The 19,178-nt window shown below is 43.7% G+C and overlaps 1 protein-coding gene across 2 annotated transcripts in view; it reads right to left on the bottom strand.

The window, feature by feature from the left end:
* The window catches only part of LOC124712047 (UDP-glycosyltransferase UGT5-like), a 99,144-nt gene that overhangs the window by 59,576 nt on the left and 20,390 nt on the right, over positions 1–19,178 (bottom strand). For both annotated transcript variants that reach the window (XM_047242335.1, XM_047242336.1), the window contains one exon: positions 2,719–2,988. The gene's annotated coding sequence lies outside the window, so the exon portion shown is untranslated. The remainder of the gene's footprint in view (positions 1–2,718; positions 2,989–19,178) is intronic.

The following is a 19,178-nucleotide window of genomic DNA, read 5'->3' as shown; positions in this document are numbered from 1 at the left end:
CGTCTGTTAGGCTCTGCTCATGCATGGTTGTTTACATCTTTTGGCAGGTTTAGTGACATCTCTGAACAGCCAAATGGACTGTGTCTGTGATACAATATCCACAGTCAACGTGGAGTTCTGGCAGCTGGGGTGATTGAAACTTTTTTTGATTTTTGTATGTTAAGGTTTTTTTCTATTGTGTAAAGTTACGTTACAACTACACTCCTGGAAATTGAAATAAGAACACCGTGAATTCATTGTCCCAGGAAGGGGAAACTTTATTGACACATTCCTGGGGTCAGATACATCACATGATCACACTGACAGAACCACAGGCACATAGACACAGGCAACAGAGCATGCACAATGTCGGCACTAGTACAGTGTATATCCACCTTTCGCAGCAATGCAGGCTGCTATTCTCCCATGGAGACGATCGTAGAGATGCCGGATGTAGTCCTGTGGAACGGCTTGCCATGCCATTTCCACCTGGCGCCTCAGTTGGACCAGCGTTCGTGCTGGACGTGCAGACCGCGTGAGACGACGCTTCATCCAGTCCCAAACATTCTCAATGGGGGACAGATCCGGAGATCTTCTAGAGCACGTTGGGTGGCACAGTATACATGCGGACGGGCATTGTCGTGTTGGAACAGCAAGTTCCCTTGCCGGTCTAGGAATGGTAGAACGATGGGTTCGATGACGGTTTGGATGTACCGTGCACTATTCAGTGTCCCCTCGACGATCACCAGTGGTGTACGGCCAGTGTAGGAGATCGCTCCCCACACCATGATGCCGGGTGTTGGCCCTGTGTGCCTCGGTCGTATGCAGTCCTGATTGTGGCGCTCACCTGCACGGCGCCAAACACGCATACGACCATCATTGGCACCAAGGCAGAAGCGACTCTCATCGCTGAAGACGACACGTCTCCATTCGTCCCTCCATTCACGCCTGTCGCGACACCACTGGAGGCGGGCTGCACGATGTTGGGGCGTGAGCGGAAGACGGCCTAACGGTGTGCGGGACCGTAGCCCAGCTTCATGGAGACGGTTGCGAATGGTCCTCGCCGATACCCCAGGAGCAACAGTGTCCCTAATTTGCTGGGAAATGGCGGTGCGGTCCCCTACGGCACTTCGTAGGATCCTACGGTCTTGGCGTGCATCCGTGCGTCGCTGCGGTCCGCTCCCAGGTCGACGGGCACGTGCACCTTCCGCCGACCACTGGCGACAACATCGATGTACTGTGGAGACCTCACGCCCCTCGTGTTGAGCAATTCGGCGGTACGTCCACCCGGCCTCCTGCATGCCCACTATACGCCCTCGCTCAAAGTCCGTCAACTGCACATACGGTTCACGTCCACGCTGTCGCGGCATGCTACCAGTGTTAAAGACTGCGATGGAGCTCCGTATGCCACGGCAAACTGGCTGACACTGACGGCGGCGGTGCACAAATGCTGCGCAGCTAGCGCCATTCGACGGCCAACACCGCGGTTCCTGGTGTGTCCGCTGTGCCGTGCGTGTGATCATTGCTTGTACAGCCCTCTCGCAGTGTCCGGAGCAAGTATGGTGGGTCTGACACACCGGTGTCAATGTGTTCTTTTTTCCATTTCCAGGAGTGTATTTTCATTTTTTCCTTCTCTGTCTTCTCTTAGTTCGCTTACTACCTTCGATTTTTTTTTTCCTTTTTGATAGGTTTCATTCTGAAGACAGTGTGTGTCCTTACGAAACATTACAGGGAAGTTCCGACAAATGATGATGCTTGGTAAGAGAGGCAACGAAAATTCGTAACCTTTACAATATCTTCAGATGACCAGATAGTTCACCGTCCTTTCACAGCTACTTGTTGTTAAAAGTCAGAAAAAGAGCCCAGAATCACCTTTTAACATGCTTTAAAACATGTTAAACTAAGAGAGACGATCCTGTAAATATTTTTTTGTCTAATGTCTTTCATTTATGTTTCCTTAATTTTTAATTTTTGGCGTAAGCACGCATTGTCGCATTCACAGCAGGGTTTATTTTCATGGTTGACGTTTTCTCTAGTATAAATTTCTTCATTAGTTGCGTCTTCTACTTCAATACGCTGGCTTCGTTTGTGGGCCCAAATATTTCTGTGATTATTAAGGTCTTTACTATCTCCTAAATCATCACCAGAGGGTGGTAGATTTAGAGTTGGAACAGCATCAGTCAGTCATCAGCTTGTGTTTCGAAGAAATGTTCAACAGTTCTTTACAAACGCCTTTCATAATATGAGGCAGTAAAATATAGGGAGCTGTCATGAGCATTTTCAACTGAAACAGAATTTGCAAGTTTACAAGCATTTACACATTTTCCTTTTGTCTGACTGTTTTTAAGACGCGCAGAAAATCATTATCTTTCACTTAAAAACTTAGTTTAAAATCCCTCAATTCCGCAATGATTACAGCGCAACTCTGTACTCAACCACCAGTCATTAATAAAACTTTGCACTGTCGTAAGTTACTTCGTTGTCGCTCGTAAACACAATTAGAGCAGAATACGTTACACCAACTATGGGTTTCTGAGCGCTGTTTGGGTTCACTCTGACGTCAGCGGCACGGCTTCCTACAGCGCATGCATGATCCCTACCGCGTACTCTTGTATCGGTGGCGGACACCATTGCTTAACAGCTCGGTGCATTATAAAGTGGACGCTTATTTATTTTCATATCTGTCAACGTGTTTTGGCGTTATATGTTTGTAATTTTACGAGTAGGTTAGCCACTTACCTCCAAAGAGATGCATAGTGTTGGGTACCGGCACGTGTGTCCAATTATCCGATGAGCCTTGCTCCGAGAAGGGCGTGACGGCTGTGACGTGATGGCCGCGGGCAGCTAGACCCGCCGCCAGCGCCCTCCCTAGGGTCCAGTGGCTGCGCGCGCCCATCTGGAAGATCAGCAGGACGCGACAGGTTCCAGGCGCCGCCGCCACCAGTGCCACCGCTCCCACCAAGGTAAGCAGCAGCGTTACTGCGCGAATACCACACATCGCCGCGGTACCTGCCACACAGCATCTTCCGTTGAACGTCGGATGGTACATAACACTAAAAATTAGACAACTGCAACACCCAGACACACGGTTTGAACGAAAACTCGGAAGATATGTTGGACGAAAAATGGAAAGATGAGTTGTTCAGCATGATTAAGGTGACATATACCGGCGGAGGAGGGGTGGTTGGACAGAAATATGGGAAAACCGCGAGAAATGCATGTTTGAACATAAATGCAGATGTTAGCCAAGCCTGCAGGTTACCATGTTGTATTTGGCCACTAATGGCACCTGTGAAATGCGCTCAGTACGTTGTGAGCATCAGTCGTGGTCAGAACAGTGTTCAGCGTAATTGTGAGTGTATTATGTCAAGGGAATCCAATGTGGGCATATGATTGGTGCTCGTATCGAAGATTTATGCCACATACAAGGAAAGCGGAAGAACATCACTAAGCCACAACGCGGGCGAAAGTATGTGTTGAGTGGTCGTGACATGATCACAGAAGAGATTTGTGACAAATAAAACGCTGTCACAAACGCTGTCAGCACCAGAATAACACGAAGTAGTGATCTACAGGGCGAAATGAAATTCCAAAACCACTCATTAGTGATGCAAATGCCCGTAACAGGAGAAAATGGTGCTGAACCCAGGAAACATGGTCAGTGGAACAATGGAAGAAAGTCATTTCGTCGGATGAGTCTTGTCGCATGCTACTTCCAATTTCTAGCCGAGTTCACGTCCCTAGAGTGAAATATTGTGGGGTTTCGTGATGATTTGGCAGTCGTATCATGGTATTCCGTGGACCCCATTGGCGTTATGCAAAGTCGCATTATCGTAAAAGATTATGTAGTGGTTCTGTCTGATCAGGTCCATTCAGTTGTACAATGTTGGTTCCCAAATGGTGATGGTGCGTAGTAAGATGACACGGCTCCTGTTCACATAGCTCGCATCGTCCAGGGCTGCTTTCGTGAGCACAGGGATGAAATTTTTGCATCTCTCCCCCTGACTACAGTCAACAGACCTCAGTATTATTGTGCTTTTGTGATCTACTTCAGAGAGAAGGGACCGTGATTGCTTTCCACTTCCATTACCGTTACCTGAACTTCCCGCTGTTTTGAAGGACGAATGGTGTACGATTTCCTTAAATACCGCAGCCTCATTCCGAGATGACTGGAAGCATATTTTGAACGCCAACGCTGTTCCTAGTCCATATTAGGCGTGGTAATGTGCTGGATTTTGTGTTCCCATATTTTTGTCCATCCCCTATAGATGGAGTACACTAAAGTCTAGCACCATCTTATCTGGTGTAGGCACAAAAGGAATGTATTACATGTCGAAGCAGACAGATGAAATGCGGTTCAACCAAGTGGGAAAGTGAAACTGAGTGCTAGTATCCCTCAACAACATCAAATACTGTAATGTTAACACGAAAGTGAGTTAGACTGCTCATGTTGCTATTGCTTTGTGGCTGGTGAAATCTCTCGCCAACTGCAAAAAGGTTGGTTGTGTAGAATCAGTGCAATAACATGTTTTCCAGAACACCTGGAAGAATAACAGAAAGGTGCTTTAGTGGATTGACAAGCCTATGACCTCAAAGTGACATAACTTGTCCAGTTTATTGGTCTGCCAAAGAGGACTTTCCAACATGTCTACAATGAATGTTGTACATCCGCGTCTATACACCGCAAGTCACCTTACGGTGTGTGGCCGAGGATACTCTGCCACTGTCACTTCGTTCTTTTTCCGTTCCACTCGTGAGTATGTTTGAAGAACTAGTGCTAGAAAACCTCCGTGTGAGCTGGAATCTAATTTTCCCTTCATGACCTTTTCGTCAATTATACCTAGGAGGAAGCAATATATTGGTTGACTCTTCTAAGAATGTAGACTCTCAGAACATTAACAGTAAAGCACACTGTGGAACAGGACAGCTCTCGTGAAACACATGCCAGTGATGTTGGCGGAACGTTTCCATGAAACTTTCATGCTTATTAAATGAACGTGTACTGAAACAAGCTTATATGATTTGGGTCATCACTATTTCCTCTATTAATCCTATTGGTATGGATCACAGACTGCAAGCAGTATCCGAATACTGGTCGAACGAGTGTTTTGTAAACTAGCTCCTTTAGAGGTGGACCTCGTTTTCTAAGGATTCTTGCAATGAATCTATATCTGGCTTCTGCCATAGCTGCGATTAGTTTTATGTGATTGCTCCAATTTAAATGTAACATTTTGTGGATCTGACCACTCTCAGTATTGGTTCTTCAGTCGTGTAAGAGCCTGTGCTGAAACCCTTACAATTGCAGGATGGTGAAGCGTGGAGTATGGTGGCGAATTCGAGATGGAGCTTTGTGTGCTAATGATATACCATTAGCAGGACATTCATGTATTCGATTCAGGTGTTAAAGTTGAATCTTCTTCTCCACAGGCATGGCAAGAGCAGCGGACATAACACTCAGCTTTTGAATTTGCTGACTCATCCACATCAGCAGATATTTCAGGTCACTGCCTCTCTCATGGTTGCTTAAGTGACACCTTGGCAGCCTGCAGGGCAGCAGGTGGCATTCATAGCTTGTATACGGTGTCGACCACCAGATCGTCGACTGCTTTTTATTAGGGAATTCTTGTGTATATCGGCTGAGTGTCGGAGTAAACTCCAGTAGCTCTTCACGGGGATAGTAATGCAGAGTTACGACAGGGCCTCCATCAGAGGTAGGCCCTGACCGCCAGCGTCTGCTGGCAGATGCAAATCACCTTCCGGCACACCTCCTGGATACAGTGACAGGTTGATTGTGAACCAAACACCGTCAGTTGAGCTTTTAGCAAACAAGAGGTGGAAGTGCCGAAGATTCACATCAGCATATGAGTTGTTTGCAGCTCGTAGCAACCAGGTTCAACAGACAAGGTGGGCAGCAATCTCGAAGGTGGTAGGGCGAATGGCAGGTAGCATCTCATAGGGTCTGCATTATAGTTGGCTCGCTGTAACTGAATAGCATATAGACTTGGATGCCTGAGAACTTACTGCCGACAGTCTGAGGTAATGGTATCGGGTCTCCCTGTGAAAGACTGCATGTGCCCTCATTTCCTGGGTTCATCAGCGTTGTTCGCCACGCCTCAGTATCACAGCACTGGTTCTGAGTGCTTCAATTTTGTGCTTTTTGCCACGTCTGCAGGCTGGTAGGTATTCTTGTGGAACTTTTACTCGATTTTGGTGCATCGTGCTTTGCTTTCAGTATGACGTTATGATCCCTCCTCAGTGAGATCTCGTTGCTGATTTAACTGTTCAGACTTCTTCCTCGGGCGAGGTGGAGTAATAGCTGCCTGTTTGTGATTGTGATTGCTACACGGTACTCTGGCCTGGTCTGACTTGACTTAGTGATGGCTGGAATAACTGCAAGAAAATATTTCATTTGCTTTTGATGTATTCTGTGGGGCAACAATCGTGACACAGAGCAGTAATGCACCCCTCGTTCCTATTTGTTCACAGTACGTTATATTTGTTTACGTTGAGGCTCAATTTCCAGTGCCTGCACCAGGCATCGATCTTCTGCAGACCTCCCTGGATTTCGCTTCAATTTTCTAGCTTTGTGACTTCTCTGTGTACAAAAGCATTACCCATGAAAAGCTTCATAAAACATCTGATGTTATCTACTAAGACTTTATACCTATTGTGAGAAGTAATGGCCTCATAAAACAGCTGCTAGCATGAGTTTCTTAGAAGTAGATACCTTAGGGGTTGCGAAGCAACTCAAATCGCTTGATATGGGCAAGTCTTCAGGTCCAGATTGTATACCAATTAGGTTCCTTTCAGATTACGCTGATACAATAGCTCCCTACTTAGCAATCATATACAACCGCTCGCTCACCGACAGATCTGTACCTACAGATTGGAAAATTGCGCAGGTCGCACCAGTGTTTAATAAGGGTAGTAGGAGTAATCCATCGAACTACAGACCTATATCATTGACGTCGGTTTGCAGTAGGGGTCTGGAGCATGTACTGTATTCAAACATTATGAATCACCTCGAAGGGAACGATCTATTGATACGCAATCAGCATGGTTTCAGAAAATATCGTTCTTGTGCAACGCAGCTAGCTCTTTATTCGCACGAAGTAATGGCCGCTATCGACAGGGGATCTCAAGTTGATTCCGTATTTCTAGATTTCCGGAAAACTTTTGACACCGTTCCTCACAAGCGACTTCTAATCAAGCTGCAGGGCTATGGGGTATCGTCTCAGTTGTGCGACTGGATTCGTGATTTCCTGTCAGGAAGGTCGCAGTTCGTAGTAATAGACGGCAAATCATCGATTAAAACTGAAGTGATATCAGGTGTTTCCCAGGGAAGCGTCCTGGGACCCCTGCTGTTCCTGATCTATATAAATGACCTGGGTGACAATCTGAGCAGTTCTCTTAGGTTGTTCGCAGATGATGCTGTAATTTACCGTCTATTAATGTCATCCGAAGGCCAGTATCAGTTGCAAAGCGATTTAGAAAAGACTGCTGTATGGTGTGGCAGGTGGCAGTTGACGCTAAATAACGAAAAATGTGAGGTGATCCACATGAGTTCCAAAAGAAATCCGTTGGAATTCGATTACTCGATAAATAGTACAATTCTCAAGGCTGTCAATTCAACTAAGTACCTGTGAGTAAAAATTACGAACAACTTTAGTTGGAAAGACACATAGATAATATTGTGGGGAAGGCGAGCCAAAGGTTGCGTTTCATTGGCAGGACACTTAGAAGACGCAACAAGTCCACTAAAGAGACAGCTTACACTACACTCGTTCGTCCTCTGTTAGAATATTGCTGCGCGGTGTGGAATCCTTACCAGGTGGGATTGACGGAGGACATCGAAAGGGTGCAAAAAAGGGCAGCTCGTTTTGTATTATCACGTAATAGGGGAGAGAGTGTGGCAGATATGATACACGAGTTGGGGTGGAAGTCATTAAAGAAAAGACTTTTTCGTCGCGGCGAGATCTATTTACGAAATTTCGGTCACCACCTTTCTCTTCCGAATGCGAAAATATTTTGTTGAGCCAAACCTACATAGGTAGGAATGATCATCAAAACAAAATAAGAGAAATGAGAGCTCGAACAGAAAGGTTTAGGTATTCGTTTTTCCCGCGCGCTGTTCGGGAGTGGAATGGTAGAGAGATAGTATGATTGTGGTTCAATGAACCCTCTGCCAAGCACTTAAATGTGAATTGCAGAGTGATCATGTAGATGTAGATGTAGAGAATTAGGGTACGGCTGAAGGGAGTTTTACGTCTGAAGATGGCTCTCCGTTGGGTACATAATTCTGCGGCCTGTTTGTCAGAAGCTGTTCAGGCCATACGTTCATATTTCGTTCATTATGCGTCAGCGTTGAATTATATCGTACACCTTCTAGATGTCAAGGTATACTGCATCAACTAGGGCGATCATATGGAGTGCTTTCCGAGTCTTGTGGACGAACAGAGCGGGCTGGGTTACTAATGATCTTTGTTTTCGACGTGTATGTTGATTCCCACAGAGCAGTTTTTCGGTATCCAGAAATGTTTGTGCGTTTGTTTGACGGCCCTTTTTGACGACTGGAGTGACAGCTTCTTCCCAGTCATTAGAAATGCTTCGCTCCACGAGCGACCTATGGTACGCTGCTACAAGAAGTGGAATAGTTTATTTCACATACTCTCTTGTGCCAAATGGCGATCTAAACTCGCACGTCTGTGTGGCAGCTGCTGCACATGGGGGCGCTGATCGTCAGTTAACGTAGGCTGTCCATGGAGCGCCCACCCTCTATGGCGAACACGCACGGAACAGCCGAGCCAAGGAGCTCTTCGTGGGTCCGGTGTCTTAGTGGAAGTGAGGCCTCACTGTTCATCATGGAAGCCGTGTGGTACTGGCCCGGCAGAATAGGATAAAATGTTAATGGCTGATGTCCGTGGTGTAACCCCTCATTAGAGAGTGGGTATTCAGGAACGAATATTAGATTAAAATTCTGTAATGAACCAAGAGCCAAAAAACGATAGTTGTATTTCGAAATAATAGTTGGTTAAAATTTTACAAAGAGTATATATTTGAAATAGAATAACGCAAAGTATTACAAAGGGAATCCAAGGCAGATATAAAAGAGCTGAGTTTTGTTTTGAATATAATATATAAACCAATGCGCAGCATTGTTAGCTCTCTTGAGTCTTTGTTTTCAATGGTGCCCGTTCGCAGTCTTCCGTTGTAGTTGGAAGTTAGGGTTCAAATGGCTCTGAGCACTATGGGACTTAACTTCTGAGGTCATCAGTCCCCTAGAACTTAGAACTACTTAAACCTAACTAACCTAAGGACATCACACGCATCCATGCCCGAGGCAGGATTCGAACCTGTGACCGTAGCGGTCGCGCAGTTCCAGCCTGTAGCGCCTAGAACCGCTCGCCCAATCGGCCGGCTAAAAGTTAGGGATTGTAAACCTAATTAAATATCATTCTGATAACTGGATTAGACACTAGAGTGGTGGTGATTAGATTATTTTGAGTTATTGGGGCAGAAAATAGTTGGACTTTCTCATACCAATATCTTTGCCGATGGTTGTCAAGGCAATTATGCTAATAAACGAGACCTGAGATGTAGTGCCAGTGAAAAGACTAAATTTGTGCTGAACAGACATTGAAAGAACTCGAACCTATAATTAATATCGTGTTGTGACAATTAAGAAGCTTAGACATTGTAAGGCCAGAGACATATTTATGATTCGTGACAAACAATAAAAACACCTACAGCCACCTTAATGATTTTAATTTATTTGGTCACTACCAGTTTCAACGCTTCATTGCGTCATCTTCAGGCTGTCTTTGATGCGGTACAGATTGATATCATCCCCACGCATAACCCATCAGTTGCCAGCATTACCGGATACGCATAAATGTGTCAGCACTCCAACCATCAAGTACCAACTCAGTAATGTTAACTGATGGGGATCCCATCAACCTGTACCGCATCAATGACAGCCTTAAGATGACGCAATGAAGCGTTGAAACTGGTAGCGACAAAATAAATTACAATCATAAAGAAGGCTGTAGGTGTTTCTATTCTTTGTCACGATAGTAAACGGCGTCGTCCCAGAGACCTTCTGCTACAAGGATAGATATAAAAAAAAAAAATTATGACTCATCATATATTAATAGTAAAGGACAGTTTCATGGGAACTCAGTCTTCGATGATGGGAACGCGAATGAATGTGATACGAACTCACTGTTATTATGCCAAAACGATGCACACTTGGATCTACTCCTTCTTCATTAATTTCCCAGTGCCATCTCTCATTAATTTAAGAAATGGAATGTGTCAATAAAATAGAATATAAACGAGACTTCCTCGGTGCTTTCTAAATCCCAAAAATAAGCTAGTACATAGACAATTATATCTGTGAATATTCAGGGGTTATTGAGAAAAGCTCATCAACCTGTTACAAACAGATAATAGGATTTAACGAAGGCATATTGACTACGAAGGTAACTTGATCAAATCATTTGGGAAACAAAAATTAGAAAAATGAACTGGAACTCGATTGCTATGTTATTCCCGAGTAATAAAATCACTGTCTTTGGATCGTTAGTGGTTGAAAGTGTATGAAATATCTCTGGAAATAGAAAACGAGATCAATTTTCAACTACTAGTTCGCACAATTAGATTCACGACGTTATTCAGAGATGTTTTATGACCGACCCACACGGCACGGAATGGTTCTAATGTTTCTTAACTAGCCGGGACAGTATATATACAAACTTTTGAGATCAGCTACTCTGCCGGGTGGTGGTGGGTTGGGGGGGGGGGGGGGGGGGAGGGCGAAGCGAAATCTGTGCAGCCGTGACGACAGTGGGTGGTGGGTTTCTGCATGATTGAATTATCAATTTGATAGAAGGGTACTGTAACAGTATACAGGGTCGTTGACGCCAAAGGCAGACTCTTGGTTATTGAATCAAGACTATTCATCATGTTGAATTTATTTAGTTTAGCATGACTGCCGAAGAAGGTAACAGTTTCCTCTAATCGGCGAAATTGTGAGTGGTGTGCATATACCACGAGTGGGATTCTGTGGAAGCTCCTGGACAGCAGACGCTACAAATTAACTATGATCTCTGTGTGATGAGTTATGTACACCATCAACAGACGTGGAACAAGGTCATTCCCGTAAGAAAATGAAATTCCTACAGCCTCCATTATGATCTTATTTATTTTGTAGCTACTAGTTTCGGCGCTTCAGTGCGCTATATTCAGACTGTAGTTTATGCTGAACGGGTTATCACGATCCATATATACGCTGCATCAGTGGCCGACATTACTGGTTAACGTAGATTATCTGTAATTGTGATATCAACTGTTGGTAGTTGTTGGTTGGAGTGCATCACAGCCTGTGTAAACCAGTTATGTTGGACACTGTTGGAGAGTATATATGGATCGTGATAACCCTTTCAGCATAAACAATGGCCTGAAGCTACCAACTGGCAGCTACACAATAAGTAAGCTCACAGGGACGGCTGTAGGCGTTTCATTTTCTTACAGTAGTCAACGACCGTGGTCCCCAAGACCTCCAGTCGAAAGAATGGACATACAAAGGGCCATTGTTGTCTGTGACTGTTGCCACGTGATAGCAGTCGTTCCAACCTCGTCGCAGTGTACCGCTACTATTGCGGTTGACTAGCATGAGGTTAGTAGCAAGCAGTGGGCCGTTAATTCAGTGCTGTAAGTATTGACGTTTTACACCCCCTGTTGGGGCGTGGTTACTGATTTATGCATGTGAGCTGATCATGCAACATTGCTATTCTGATTCTTGTTCTGGCTTGTTTTCACAGCGCTACACGCGAGATGAAAGCGAAAGATTGCTCCGTTAGCAGCAGTGCCTGTGAAAGTATTACACGCCTTACGTATTCTTGGTGAAATGTACCAGGAAGTGTATTGGCGGTTTGCCACTTTGAGTGTGAAGAAAGAACTGATGATTTGGTAATTTGTGATAAGGAACAAGGCGTGGCTTTTTGATAGTGGTTGCCGGTGTGTAATTAAAAAAAACGAGTATTAGGAATTTCCTTGCACCAAACAGAGCTGTCCCCTAATTACAACTTAGGTGTAGTGTACGCTCCCTTAGGCTAGTTTTCTATGATATCGTAAGTGGTATCTATGCAAATCGGATGTTGTTAAGCTGGTCTATTTCAATATATATCTGTCCTCAGGGGCGCTAAGCTGTTTAAGTTCTGATGCGAAAGAAGTTGGGTGATACATTTATGTGTAGAAAGCAGACTCCATAGCACTGTAGTGCTAAGGTGGTGCATTAGGTACCTGGTATTCTGTGTTGTGTTGAACTGTGAAGATTGGTGACTGGAAGTTGGAATTTACATCTTTTTAAGTATTTTAATGTGAAAACCTGTTAAAAAAGTCTATTCTTGATACTGATCATTTACACTAAGTTTTCGTCGTCATATGATTCAAATTAACTTTTCAAGTAGCGGTAGAATGTGGAATCAATTTCACAATTTATATTAAATGAGAATTTGTTGATTTTACAGTTGTTTTTTTAATCTTTATAGTTTCGTTAATATTGCATTATGTAATACTTTCTAATCGCAGGGATCGAAGATAAGTGATACAACTTCTAAATGTCAATCGGTTTTGGAATTGGACAGGAATTGGTGCTGCAGCGAATTTAGATCAGTCTCAACCATTTTCCGAGGGTAGGTTCCGAAGCTAATTGCATGAAATGGACATTTGGAATCAGATATCTAGTGTGCGACAATTCCTCACGGCGGGACATAAAACTGAACGGCTTCAATGGGTTAATGAAGGACAAAATTTGAACGGTAGCTGACTGGAAGCATTTTGTGCCGTCTGACAAGTCGTAATATTGCCTTTTTTCAAATGGATCAAGGCGTCTAGAGCATCGACGGATATGCGTTCAATGGTTCAGTTTAAGATACAGTGAAATGGGTCCACTTTCCAATTCTATTATAAATTTACGCCATTTTTCATAAAAATTATGTACTTTTCTGGCTCTTCTTATAGACAATATAGTTTCTGAAGATAAAAAGGACAGTAAGCACATTCAACAATGAAATATGAGGAATACGTACGAAAATAAATTTAACAGTTTCAAAATATACCATGTCACAAGGTTTGTGTATATTTAGCTCTTAAATTAAGATAATTTATTTCTGAAGACGTTAAATGTGGTTTTGAAATATAATGATGATTCTTAGTTTCACGAACAATAAATTTCTTTCACTATGTAAATTAAATTTGGAAAATAATAATGCCCACATAGCATTACTTAGGAATGTTACGGAAAAAAATTAAATCAGACTACTTTTTATGTAGCCAGGTACTCTATTTCGAATGTAGGTTATTGTAAAGTGAAATATGTAAGTTGACTAGCTTTCATATTACAACATTATCACGCAGAAATATAAAAATGGTACGTTATGAACACATTTGGAATGGCGTAACATTTCTTAAAAGCACCAGTCTACTGCGTAGTTATGTGAGAAAGATGACCCTCATACTTTACAGGTGGAAGTCGAAATAAACATTACCGATGCGAAGATGGAATCGCAACCTTCGGATGATCCACGAACTGTGACAGAAGCCCGAACAACAGGGGACTGAGATGTTAGGACATGCGTTGATACTATGGAACAGTGCTTTTATAATAGCTAGGGCACTAGCCGAAATCTAGGTTTGCCAATTAAACCCTGAAAGGATGATTGATTACTGTGCTCTATCATTTGAAAGTCATATCACAGTAGTTGAGTGCACCCACATTCCTGATGGAAGGTAACTTGATGAATCTTCGTTTATTATGAGAGGTAGTTCTGTGAGGTACCCTGAATTGGGCCCACTCATTTCAGCATTGTCGGTGACCAAACGTTTCGTCCTTTCTTCCAACTCATCATGATGAATAGACCGTGGACACCACCGTCTTCCACGATGACAACATCCGCCTTCACAGGGCTCAACACATACGTTCCTGGTTTGAGGAACACACGGGCATGCGGTCGTAACTCGATCGGCCCGCTAAACCTTCCGAGATTATTTCCATAGGAAACGGTCTGGGACAATTTGAAACAGTGAGGAATCGTCGAACTGCTGCCATTACAGACTGTTAGCGTGTTTCCTCCTTGTAATGACTAATTGCTTCTTCGGTGCACTTATCAACCCAACCATAAAAGCCGGGAAGGAGACCGCGTGGTTCGGCAGGGAGAGCTCACGAGTTTCTTCATCTACACCATATACAACAGAAGTCCCTTATGAACGACTGGAACACACAGAGCTAAAAAATTACGGTAAGGTCGATCGTTAACGTTTCACCAATTGTTGGCCCCGGTCCCAGACATTTTCTGCGGAATTAAGAGCAGGGGGCTACGCGGCCCAGACGAGGAACATGTGGAGTTTGACTGTTCGTAAAACCAGGAACAATAGCACGGAACCCTGTGAACACGGCTCTTGTCATCTTCAAAGACTAAAGTGTGCACGGCGAACTCATCCTGACGATCTAGAAGAAAACATGGTCACCGGAAATGTTGAAATAAAACATCCTGCCCGAGCCATGTTCATGGTAACCTTAGTGTGTGGACCCAAGTCACGATACGAAAAACAACACAGAACCTGAAGTACACCATTCGCACGCTGGATCAGTGAATCATCAGCAGGCACGACATCTCATACCATCCGAAAAAAGAGGCAAAATCGGACTTCGCAGGAAAACACCACCACGTCCAGTGAGATATGGTCCAGCTGTTGTTTGACCACTGAAGATTGCAGCCTCAGGTTCTACTGGGAGCCAATGCCTTTTGTGAGGTACCCGACTGCAAATTTCACTGCTAAGTTTGAAACTTGTTTGTCACAACCACAATTTTTAGCAATGTCTTTTCTTTCACGTATTATAAAATCGCAGATGCTCTGCAAAGATGTTTCTGTGCCGAGTAATCGCACTCTGATCGCATAGGTGTCTTTGACACACTCAGCGGAGATATATTAGGAAACATTTTGGCGAGCGGTTACAAACTACTAACTGGTCGATTGTTGGTTTTACAACCCACCACTAATCTCTACACTTACAAAATCCTGATGCGACCCATTCACTGCTATGTTAATGTTCTATCGATATCCACCCATCCAAAGTTCTATAAGTTGCTCCAAACCATTGAACGACATGCACTCCATCCTGCTTTCCACATCTGTTTACCTTCCCCCACATGGGCCCTTTACCATTTCACCAAAGACGCACTCTCCCTAACCCACGTCGAAAACCCTTACTCTCCTATACTGTTCGGAAACTAGATCCCAATAACACCAATGTCTCAGTCTAATCATCAACCTAGGTATGCTTCCGGCCTTTACACACTCATCCCACCCACCCTGCACCTACACACATTCCATATCTTATCCCAGCGAAACTTAACCAACTACCTTCCCCAGACAACGAGTTCCCCTACGATACTTATCTCTCCAACCAACCTTAACTCTTCCTCACCGATCCTACTCGATCAAGGCTCCTCCCGCCTTTTCCCTCTCCTGCATCCTCATCCTTACGCATCAATTCCTCCACAATCTGTGTGTTTTCCACCTTCTGTATCCACACTACCAGTTCCAATCCATACCTTGATCTCCATGGTTTTCTAACTAACTGTTCCGATCATTTCCATCCACTCCACTGAACTCAATAGAACACCCCCTCCCCCAAAAAATACACACACACCAAAAAAAGTTTTGCATCACCCCGGTTCCCAGAACTACTGAAGATAAACGTTGACTGTGGATATTGTATCACAGACACAGTCACTTCGGATATGTCACTAAACTCGCCCAAAGATGTAAAGAACCATGCATGAGCAGCGCCTATTAGATGGAGGGGGTCTGATAGCCGATCACTTCCAATCATTCCACCAGGAAGGAGGTACACGGCTCGTGTTGTCTGTAGTTCAGCCATGGCTAGACGGTCAGTATCGCAGTTGGATCACGTCCGCATTGTTGCTTTGTGCCAGGAAGGGCTCTCAACAGGGGAAGTGTCGAGGCGTCTCGGAGTGCACGAAAGCAATGTTGTTCGGACATAGAGGACATACAGAGAGACAGGAACTGTCGATGACATGCCTCGCTCAGACCACCTAAGCGCTGCTATTGTAGTGGATGACCGCTACCTACGGATTATGGCCCCGAGGAACCCTGACAGCAATGCCACCATGTCGAATAATTCTTTCCGTGCAGACACATGACGCCGTGATACGACTCAAACCGCGCAATAGGCTGCATGATGAGCAGCTTCACTCCTGACGTCGGCGGCGGGGTCCATCTTTGCAGCCGCGACATCATGAAGCGCGCTACAGATGGTCTCAACAGCATGTCGAATGGACCGCTCAGGACTGGCATCACGTTCTCTTCAGCGATGAGTATCGCATATGCCTTCAACCAGACAATCATCAGAGATGTGTTTGGAGGTAACCCGGTCAGGCTGAACGCCTTAGACACGCTGCACAGCGACTGCAGCAAGTTGGAGGTTCCCTGCTGTTTTGGGGTGGCATTATGTGGGGCCGACGTACGCTGCTGATGGTCATGGAAGGCGCCGTAACGGTTGTACGATACGCGAATGCCATCAGGCGACTGACAGTACTATGAAACGTCCCCTTAGGACAATTATACATGACTGTGTTTAAACTGACACATAATATTTTTAGCGCAACGCAATCTGACTTTCAAAAATCCCTACAAAACAATGACCCTGACTAACATTAACCTATACGTTTCACAAATCACTTACCTCACAAAAATCTTGGTTACTCGAACTACTGCGATACAGCGAGCGCCACTACTGCCAGTCAAATAAAAGATTCAAACTACGGAAGGCACTAACTACTAATAGGCATAGTTAGCAAATGAAAGATTTTGATAGAGAACAAACAACGTATTTACCTTACTAGCGTTCAAAAGTCATAATATATATAGCAGTTCATGACGTCCAGTCTTACAAATTTCAAAGCTCTGCCATTTCTCTCCCCACATCCACCACTGCTGGCGGCTCACCTCCAACTGCGCAACGCTACGCGCTGTTCACATCCAGCTGCCCAACACTACAATGGCAGGAACAATGCAAACTAGCCACAGACTGCACACAGCACACCCAGTGATTTTCATACAGAGCGCTACGTGGCGTTACCAATATAAAAACCTAAACAGCCTACTTACATAGCCCCCATGCTCCCCACAAGAAATTTTACAAATTGTTTTGGGCACTGGCCAATACAGATTTGAAAAAAATTTTTCATAATTACAGTAAGAAAAATATCAAATGCACACACTTATTAATACAATGTTTGTCAAAAGCTAAAATTTTCTCACAGTCCATAAAGACAGTCCTGATCATTCATCACAGTAAAACTCCGTTTCTTTTCTCAAAGTTTGAGCAGTAAAAGACAATGCACACAGAAGTAGTGGATTTCCATGCAGACTTGAAGAAATAGTGTAGTCCTTCCAACGGAAAGACAGTGCTGACTCTTGACATGCTGACAGGTAATGGGCCACAACAAAGCAAACCCACAGCAGAGTCATTCGAAGTTTTGAAGAAAATTGGTAGGTAGGTCATCACAGAGTAGACCCACTGTAGTCCTGATAGAGATTACGGTATTGGTAGGCCACCAGAGGTGCAGACCCACTGTAGTCCTGGTAGAGATTGTGGTATTGGTGGGCCACCAGAGGTGCAGACCCACTGCAGTCCTTGTAGAAATAGTGGTACTGGTGAGTCAGCAAAGGTGTAGACCCATTGTAGTCCTTGTAGAAATAATGGTATTGGTGGGTCATCAAAGATGCAGACCCACTGTAGTCCTTGTAGAGATGGCCAGCAGCCATCTGTTGTGACTGTGCAGGTGCACAATCACCATTGAAGAGTCTTGCGGATAATATAGCAAGTCCATAACCACCACTTGTGCACTCACAAAGTTTTTGGAATTGTCCTTAGAACCAGCAATGCTGTTATCCAGTCCCTTGCTGAATTATTAACGCACGTGCAAACACTAACAGTCCCTACTTCTCACATATTGTGCATTACTATGACCAACAGAAACGTGTGCAGTGAAATGTAACTTAATTTGAAGAACTGGTGTCTATACAATTATAAATTTACAACATAAGAATACAATTACAAAGGTACGAAATACATCATTAAAGAACATAATAATACAGATAACATTTGTAGTAAAACAGGCTTTACAAAAGAGTAGAAATAAACATGTACATCAGTATTACAAGAATTATGACGTAAGTACATACATAAAAGATCGGAATAACTTTTGAAACATCAACTTTACACATGAGCATTAAAACAAAAAAGAATAAATAATATCAAAGCATATTTACAAGGTAAATAACATATTATTAATGCCCATTATATATGAGGATAACAGTATTCCTCATCATAGTGAATGTTGCTTAGTATTAGAAGAAGAAAAAATTCTTTGAAACTACACAGAGACGGGAAGAAAACAAATACACAAGGGTACACAAACACATAGTGGGATAACACAAAAGGAAAGGACAGGGTTTGTTTTCAGTGTAACATTTGGCACTGCAGTCCAACCCAAAACTTCATTCCCTAGATTGTTCCTCTTATTTCGACATTTGCTCCAGCCAAAAAAATCCTATCCAAGCATGCTTTCTGTATTTATATGTTCACATATTTCTTACCTCATTATTTATTTTCCATTATCTTACCTCATCATTTATTTCCAAGAAAATCCTACCTAAAGCTGTTGTCCCTAAACCCTACTTTTTTGTTCATATCCTCTTTCAAAATACTGTTTTGGCCAAACCATTTTCTTATAGCTTCTCTATGCATTTCTTCCAATTCATCACAACTCGTTCTCACATATAGTCTACCCCCTCTTAAGCTAACTTAAATCTACTGAGCTCAGATGCTAAACTAAGGGACAAGGCAATGCAGCAGTACAAAACAATTAACACAAACCACAAGGGTAAAAAAATTCAAATTGGCAAAGCAATTGCAATATTACAGCTAATATAAGGCACTGTGCAGCAAACAAGAAAAATAAATCCGTAGTAAAACTGGCTTAACAGAGTAATGTAAAGTGAAATTTAGTAGCACTTTGCCTGGTAAACAGCAGCAGCAAATGCAACAACTTATATCTAAACATGACAAAGCTCAAGCAGAAAAATATTACAGTAAAAATGGCCAT

Source organism: Schistocerca piceifrons, chromosome 8, assembly GCF_021461385.2.
Source record: "Schistocerca piceifrons isolate TAMUIC-IGC-003096 chromosome 8, iqSchPice1.1, whole genome shotgun sequence".
NCBI classification, from domain to species: domain Eukaryota; kingdom Metazoa; phylum Arthropoda; class Insecta; order Orthoptera; family Acrididae; genus Schistocerca; species Schistocerca piceifrons.
This window is presented reverse-complemented; position numbering and strand designations above follow the sequence as displayed.